The following is an 8,371-nucleotide window of genomic DNA, read 5'->3' as shown; positions in this document are numbered from 1 at the left end:
TGTCTTGGTCAATGAACCATTCGGAAGCTACCCCCACAAGGCTTTCCCAGTAAGCCATCAGCAGCTCTTCCTTTCCTCCTGCACCCCTCAGCTGGTTGCAGTACCTTTTCAAGTGGGCGATAGGGTCACCGTGTCCATCATATTTCTCAAATTTTGAGGTTTTGAACCCTCGTGGCAAATGGATATGAGGGAACATGCATAGATCACCGAATGAAACACTTTTGTGACCACCTAGTCCCTGTATGTTCTTTATATTCTATTCAAGACTTTTCATTTTCTTGGACATCTCATCTGGCTGAATCGTCGTGGCAAGCATTTCATTTTCCATTGGTGATTCGTATCGAGGAGTCTGATTGTATGGAACCGAGACCCCAAAAGCCATATTCGGAGAATAGTATTGTCTATCATATGCATGAGATGGTGGCTCATTATTTGGCCTCGTCACAGGAGGTGGTGGCGGGATTGTATATACCGGTGCGCCAGACACGACGAGAGGGGTGTTCCTGACCAGTGCGACTGGAGGTCGCATATTAGAGGTACTGGGGGCAGCCAGGAGGCTGTAGTTCGGCACATACCCTGGTGGTAGAATGGGGTCGCTCGTTGCATGGAGCGGTGGTTGAGTAGCCTAGGGTATGGTGTAAGTTCCCTCCGAGGGACCCTGGGGTGGAGGTCGACCGGAAACCCAAGCTTGATATACATCTGACAATTGTTGTCTCAATTTTCTTATCTCTGTTAACACCTAATTTTTGACCATGTTTGAATTCTTTTCTCACTTTTCCCACTTACTTCCCATTTTCTTACATTTTCCACTCACAAAATTATTTCCTACCCCACTCTTCTTTATTCCCACACTCCTTGTCCCCCACGCTGGTCCCCCCCACTCTCCTTTATTCCTCATTCCACTCTCCCTTGTCCCCCATGCTTGTCCCCCTCATACGTTCCCCACTCTCTTTTCCCTCATGCTCTACTACAAACAGACACACACACGGTCATCTAGGAGACTCCCCCCTCCCCAACACTCTCCTCTACCCATTTTCTCTCCAAAGACTCACCCTCCCAAAAACGTGGACAGAATATACCTTCGATATACACTCGATATACCGTGGATATACACGGGCAGAACACCCCTCCCTAAGGTCTCTCCTTCTTTCTCCTCACGACCAGCTGAAAACGACCCCCCTGAACGACGTTGCCCAAACGACCTCCATAGCCTGAACCTTCCAACTCCAACCACTGCCCGTCCTCAACGACTCTACCAGCACCCCCCTACGCCTGAGCTCCACCAGTCCCTCACCACTCCTTCGAGACGCTGTTGTTGCTCGACAGTGAAAAAAAAATACAGCAGAAATGGTGAAAGGGACGTGAGAGGTTTTCAGTTCAATTCCGTTCGAGGTTCCGTCATGGTCGTGTCGTTCGTGTTCTAATTCGTGACTGTTGATTCATTTTGTTGTCGAGGTATGTTTGCGGTTCCTTTCATTTCTTAAATAAAAAGGACTGTTGTTGGATGTTCAAAGTACTACAATATCTTTGTTATTCTGTCCTACATTTAAGTTCTAATGCAGTGTATTTTAATCTCGTTTTGAAAAAGATCCAAAGCCCCGTTGTTCGAGCTTTCGTATGTTTGTTTCAATTATGGCTTCTGCGTTTTGTTATGCTTATGCTTCAAGATAATGACAGTGATGAATATTAAATCATATGTTATGTTATACTGTTATAGGGCTTCACCTGTGGGTTGATAATTTTTAATGTTTGTTTGTTCATTTGGTTTTATTATAATTACTCTAGGAAATAATTTAATATGCTATTTTTGTTTTGTACTTTGAGTGGCTTGAAATTCGGATTGATATTTTCTTGTATCGTCTGGTTACTGTAGTAGTAACATAAGAATGAATTTTATATTAAAATTATTACATTAGTTGAATTTTCCATGGCTCTCGCAAAGTAGAAAACTGCAGTTGTCTTAGGTTTACCTTTTAAATAATAAAATGAGACGAGCCTCGCCAAATAAAATGCACAAACTGCGGGGCCCTCATAAATGTATATATTAAAAATACTTAGAATTTGTGATGGGCCGTTTAAGCGAATTTCACGGCCTTCATCAAAGATAATAACGTGTTAGTCTCTTTAGGCACGTTTTTAATAATATTACTTTCCTAAATTAGGGTGCGCATTTATGTGACCCAAATCCAAATATCAACGAAGTCGGAATGTATTAACAACCACGGGTGCATTGATTGCGACGTGGTTTGAGATGCATTTTCACGACGTTGCAATTCTATTAAAAATAATAATAATAATAAAAGCGGTTTAAAGTTGATAAAAGCACATAAATTATAATATGTATTAAAATCAGATATTTAGCCATTATAACAATTTAAGCGACCGTGCTAGAACCACGGGATTCGGGGGTGCCTAACACCTTCCCTCGGGTCAACAGAATTCCTTACTTAGAATTTCTGGTTCGCATACTTCATTTGGAAAGTCGAATATTTTCCTCGAATTGGGATTCAAGATAAACCGGTGACTTGGGACACCAAAAGTCAAACCTTTCCCAAGTGGCGACTCTGAATTAAATAAATAATCCCATTTCGAATATTGTCACTTAAATTAGAAAAACTCTCTCGCGCATTCACCCTTCGGGGCGGGCGCGCAAAAAGGAGGTGTGACAGCTCTGGCGACTCTGCTGGGGACTAGTAACCCAGAACCACTGGTTTAGGGTTAGAAATTCGAGCTTAGATAAATTGTTATATTTGGCTTTATCTGATTTTTACATGTTTGAGCCTAATGTGCTAAATGCTGCTTTTACCGCTTTGATATTATTTGACTGTATATAAACTGCGCCGAAACCCTTCTCTCTCCACCTCCGGGGATGTGCTTACTGGTTGAGACTCCCTATTCTGTTAGTGTCATGCCCTGAAATAAAAAAGAGGCTCGGACAAGTTACGAAGCCGGATGACCTTTTGGTTCCCGGTAAGTTGCCCCCTCCTCGACTTGAGTTGTCCGCTCAGGTACACAGTCTAGAACATATACCCAGGTTATAAACCTAGTATAACAAAACCTCATGCCGGATCCCTAGTAGGAACGCTTATTTGCATCATGTTGCATTTGACATAGGGGACTCAATACAGGGGTTGGGTCCGTCTAGGACAGGTAACCTGAAATGAAAAGACCATCCTGCTGCATCCCGTTTGTTTGGCGCATTTATTTGCTTCAAATCTGAATGCTGACCGATTTCTAAAAAAAAAAATCAAAAAAAAGGAAAGAAAAATAGCAGCGTAGGGAGATAATTACTTATTTTTGAAAAAAATAAAACCAATATCCAAGTAGTGTCAAAACCTCACCGGAATTTTCTAAAAAAAAAGAGAAAAAAGAAAATAAAAACAAAATTTGTCTTTTAGTTTGATTTATATATAAAAAAAAATCCCATAATTACTTTCAAAATCCGAAAACGGGTATTTATTTAAAAGTAAAAAAGGGGGAAAATTCAAAATTCAAAAAAAATATATTGTTTCATTTGTAGTATCTTTTTAAAAAGATTTTCGAAATTTCAAAAAAAAAAAGTGAAAAGAAGTTTAAAATTCAAAATATTTCCTTAGTCTTCGTCTCTTTTAAAAAAAATATATATAAATATATATATATATATATATATATATATATATATATATATATATATATATATATATATATATATATATATATATATAATCCAGAAAATAGTTTTCCTCCTTTTCTTTAAAAGATTTTATTCAAAAAAAAAGATTTAGTTTGTTTCCCCTATTTCTGATCAGACCGAACTACGCGGGTCTGATTCTCACCGGATGTGAGATATGTAGGCAAACCTCATCGGTTCCGACCCCAATTTTCAAAAAAATCCAAAAAAAATATTTTTCATTAGTTCCTTCTTTAGAAATCCTTCCTCAGAAAATTCAAAAAAAGAAGAAGTTTTTAAAACTCAAAAAAGGATAGTTTCCTTCTTTCTAAAGTATTTCATACGGAAAAAGAAATAAAAGAAAAAAATAATAATAAAATCTAAAAAAAAAATCAAAATCCAAAATACGGGTTTCCTTTATTTTGAAGTATTTTCCCCAAAAAATCAGAAAAAAATCAGAAGAAAAAGAGAATCAATATATATATATTCGTTCTGTTAAAGACTTTCCTTCTTTAAAAGTCTTTCTTTCGTAAATGTCATAGAATTAAAAAATTTAAAGTCCAAAAATATTTTCATTTTTCTTTAAAAGTACTTTTGTAAATTTGAAAAAAAAAAAACTCGAAAATCCAAAGAAAATATTTTCTTTCTTATTTAGAAAAAGAGAGAACAAATGAAAATTCAAACGAAAATATTTTCTTTTTTTTTCCAATCAAAAGAAAAGGAATTTTTAGAAGTCTTTCTTTCAAAAAATAAAAATAGAGTCAAATTCAAAAATCCAAAAAAAAACTTTTATTCTTTTAAAGCATTTAAAAAAAAAAATTATTCCAAAAAAAAAAGAGTTAGTTTATTTACTCTATTCACGATCGACCGAACTACGCCGGTTTGATTCTCACAGGGTGTAAGATACGTAGGCAACCCTCATCGGGTCCAACCTCCCCTTTTTCAGAAATAGCCAAAATGTCAAAATTTTAACTTCATCATAAATGAGTCGGGTGATGCCGTTTTGTCAAGAATAGCCAAATGTTCCCGAAAGGGACGCCGGAAGGCTGACTTTGCACAAACATCCATTTTTGGTCATTTTGAACTTTGACCAATTTGCCCGACAGCTTTGGAATCCTCGTCCCCGAGGCTCTGTGAGGCCATGTTCCCAATGTCGGGTCACCATTCTAAAAAAAAAATAAAAAAAATAAATCAAGTAATGCTTTTGTTGTCAAAAACAGCCGAATGTTCCCGAAAGGGACGGCGGAAGGCTGACATTGCATAAACGTTGATCTTTGGTCATCGTTTTTTATTTTGACCGGTTAATCCTTGCAGCCTTAAAATCTTCGTTCCCGAAGTGCTAAAAGGCCACATTTGAAAACCGAGTCCATCATTTTGAAAACAAAATCTTTTAAAAAAAAACATAGATAGTTTTATTTTTTGAGTCTAATAAAAGTTTTTCATTGGCATAATCACCTTAATAAATGTGCAGGATGAACACAATTCAAAATGAACACTTGTTTCTTTATTTTTGCGCTTGTTTGTCCCGAACTACGCAAGATCTGATTAATGCGGGGTCATGATACGTAGGCAATCTCCATCGGATTCGATCATAGCTATAAAATAAATTGAGTGAAAAAAATAAACTGAAAGAAAAGGAGAAAGAAAATTGAGTGAAAAAGAGAAAAGAAAAAATAGTGAAAAAAAGAGAGAGGGAAATAGTGACAAAAAAAAAAGGAAAAAAAAGAGGGTGCAAAAAATAAAAGAGCGGCAAAAACAAGATCAAGAGTGGTTAAAGAGAGGCATGAATAAAAGAAAAGAGGTACATAGTGAAGAGGACTAGTTTAAGGTCGGGATGAAACATGCAACCCGTTCAAATACATGGTAAAAACGTTTAACTGTGTAGGTGCATTGCATCCCAACGTGCGATTTCCTATATGTTAAATGCCTCCAAACTAACAAAGTTGTGTGTGTGAGTAAACCAGCCAGGTTCTGTTCAGGTGATTGGTTTTGTTGGTATGTGGTGATGAACATGCAGCCTTGCACGCGGCCACAACATTATACACAAAACTGAGCTCCACCTCCCAGAAATGCCCATCCTTACCAAGCTCCATATAGTCCCCAATCAAATGTTCCTCAGTACAATCCTCACCCAAGAGAGTCTTTCAAATGGAATCAGTTCACCCCTATTGGTGAATCATACTCAGGCTTGTTCCAAAAGCTAGTCAGGCGAAGTCTGCTGCAGCCAGTGGCCCCAAATCGGCCAAATATCGACCCCCCCCCCCCCGCATCGAGCTTATACTAGATGTGAATACCATTTTGAAGAAGTGGGACACGGTACAAAGGAATGTTGGTCATTTGGACCCTCAAAATGGCAGTTGAAGACTTGATTGAAGCTGAAAAAATCGTTCTCCGGGACGAAAAGGTTCCTAATATGATGAACATTCCCCTGCCAACTCTCACAAACGGGCCAATAGACGGAATGATCTGTGAAGCTGAGGAATTTGATCCGACATTGAAGGCTATTGCAGCCATTGCCGAGACAGAAGAAAAGCCAAAAAATGATTGCCAAGCCTGAAACTTCCCCATCAGACGGGAGTCTCGGTAGCCAGTCTTGCTATCTCTTCTGCATCTGGATTGTCTCAGGGTGTGATCCAGATGTTTTACTTTATTGTCTTACTTTCCGATGTAAACCCTTATCTTCAAAAATGAAAAAAAAATCAAATGAAATTGATATTTCATTTTCCCGGAATGTCTCTTTTCTTAAATCTTGTCAATTTTCTCATTCTCTTTTAGTTCTGTTAAATGCAGATTTCAATAATATGACATGCTTGCGGACTTCATGCCCGGATCTTAAAACTCTGTCAGACCTCAAAATAATGAATCAAGAATTGGGTCGCAATGAAGAATAGCTTAAGGAAACAAGACAAAGATTTGGAAAAGCTGAAAGAAAATTGGGTCCAGATTGAAAAGGTACATACATTGCAACAAGAGTACTGCCAAAAGAGTGTGTTGTACTTGGGACACATCGAAGGAAATGCCCTTGAAATAACTGTCAATAAAAATGCAGTCAAAAGGTACTATGTTGGATCCTACATATAGTTCTAATATTTTCCGGTTGAGATGACGAAGGCTTTCATTCTCACTACCCAAACACTATCAACCCTTTGCAAACCCATTTGAGCTGGTTACTCTTCTTTGATTACCCTCTTTGGAACCTGAAAGTATTATTGAAAATAAAATGAAAAAAAAAGAAATCGAAATGAAAAATAAAAATGAAGAAAAAAAGAAGAAGAAGAAGAAAGAATTGGAAAAATAAGAAAATATATATACAAAAAAAGGAAGAAAAGACAATGAAAATGAAAAAAAAAGGAAACGGAAGGGAAGAAGAAAGTGAAAAACAAAGAAAATCATAAAAACAAAAGAAAATCAAAAACAAAATGATTGGCCTGAACTACGTTTGACTTGATTCCGAAAGGATACGTAGGCAACCTCTCCTTGGGGTTCAGTCACACCAAAAATAAAATCCAAAGTCCCCCAAAAATTGAAACTGGGGCAGAAGTTATAACGGTTCAGCAATGATCTCGCCTAAAAGGTTCCAAAGTTGTAGTCCAATCCAAATTCGTTTCACCCCAAACCTTGTTCAAGTCCTTCTAATCAATCGACAAAGCGGTTCAAAGTGGGAGGATGGAGTTATTTGGGTCTGATACAACAAAATGAGAGGAATGAAATGAGAGAGCCTTATTGGTGAAAACCCACACGGGCACCGTAAGGCGACGGTAAGCAGAGAAAATCAAAATGAGAAGTCTTGTTAGTGAACACCCACACGGGCACTATAAGGAGATGGCAAGAAATAAAATGAAAAATGTCAGCTCGTGAAAACCCACAAAGGGCGCCCATGATCGAAAATTAGATCCTCACAGCCATCAACATCAACAAAGTCCTGGCAAGGTTCCTCGGTATTCAAGGCAAAGTTGTGATGAATTTTTGAGAGTCAGACGGTTTACACAGATCAGACATCCAGTACAAAAGGCATGTCATGTTCATTGAAGTCCGCATGTACTCCAGATAAGTCCTTCCCTTATTTGCCCGAAAGGGACACTTCTAGTTTTAAACTCATTCTCCATTCAATTATTTGTTTCTCTTTGAATCCCTTTTGGTCTAACACTGTTCCAAAACCAAGACAAAGAAAGGATGGCAAGACTGATTTACAGGGCTTTCGTTTGATACACGCTAATGTGCAAAAGGCACCCAGCCTCAGTAGGGGCATCAAGACGACCTCGACTGGCCATGGCAGCCTATAAAGGCAATTGAAGTTGAAAGGGTTGAGTTTCACGTGGCTAATCGCCTCAGCGAAGTTGAAAAAACCAAGGTACCCCCAAATGCTCTAAAATCGAAGTTGGAAGAAAGAAGACAGAAAAGAAAGGCCTACAAAGGCAAAATAAAGTTGGAAAGGTTAAGTCCCACACGACTAGCCATTGCAGTTAGGTTTGAGGATAAAAAATTCCCTGATGCTCCGGAAAAAAAAAACACAAATGATTTGCCCGAACTACGTTTGACTTGATTCCGAAAGGATACGTAGGCAGCCTCTCTATGGGGTTCAGTCACACCAAAACAAAAATCCAATTTTTCCCCCAAAGGTTAACTGGGGCAGACATTATAATAATTCGGCGATAATCCCGCATGGACGGTTCCAAAGTTGTAATTCGATCCAAGTTCTTTTGACCCCAAACCTATTGCAAG

The sequence above is a fragment of the Nicotiana tabacum genome, chromosome 21 (assembly GCF_000715075.1).
Source record: "Nicotiana tabacum cultivar K326 chromosome 21, ASM71507v2, whole genome shotgun sequence".
NCBI classification, from domain to species: domain Eukaryota; kingdom Viridiplantae; phylum Streptophyta; class Magnoliopsida; order Solanales; family Solanaceae; genus Nicotiana; species Nicotiana tabacum.
This window is presented reverse-complemented; position numbering follows the sequence as displayed.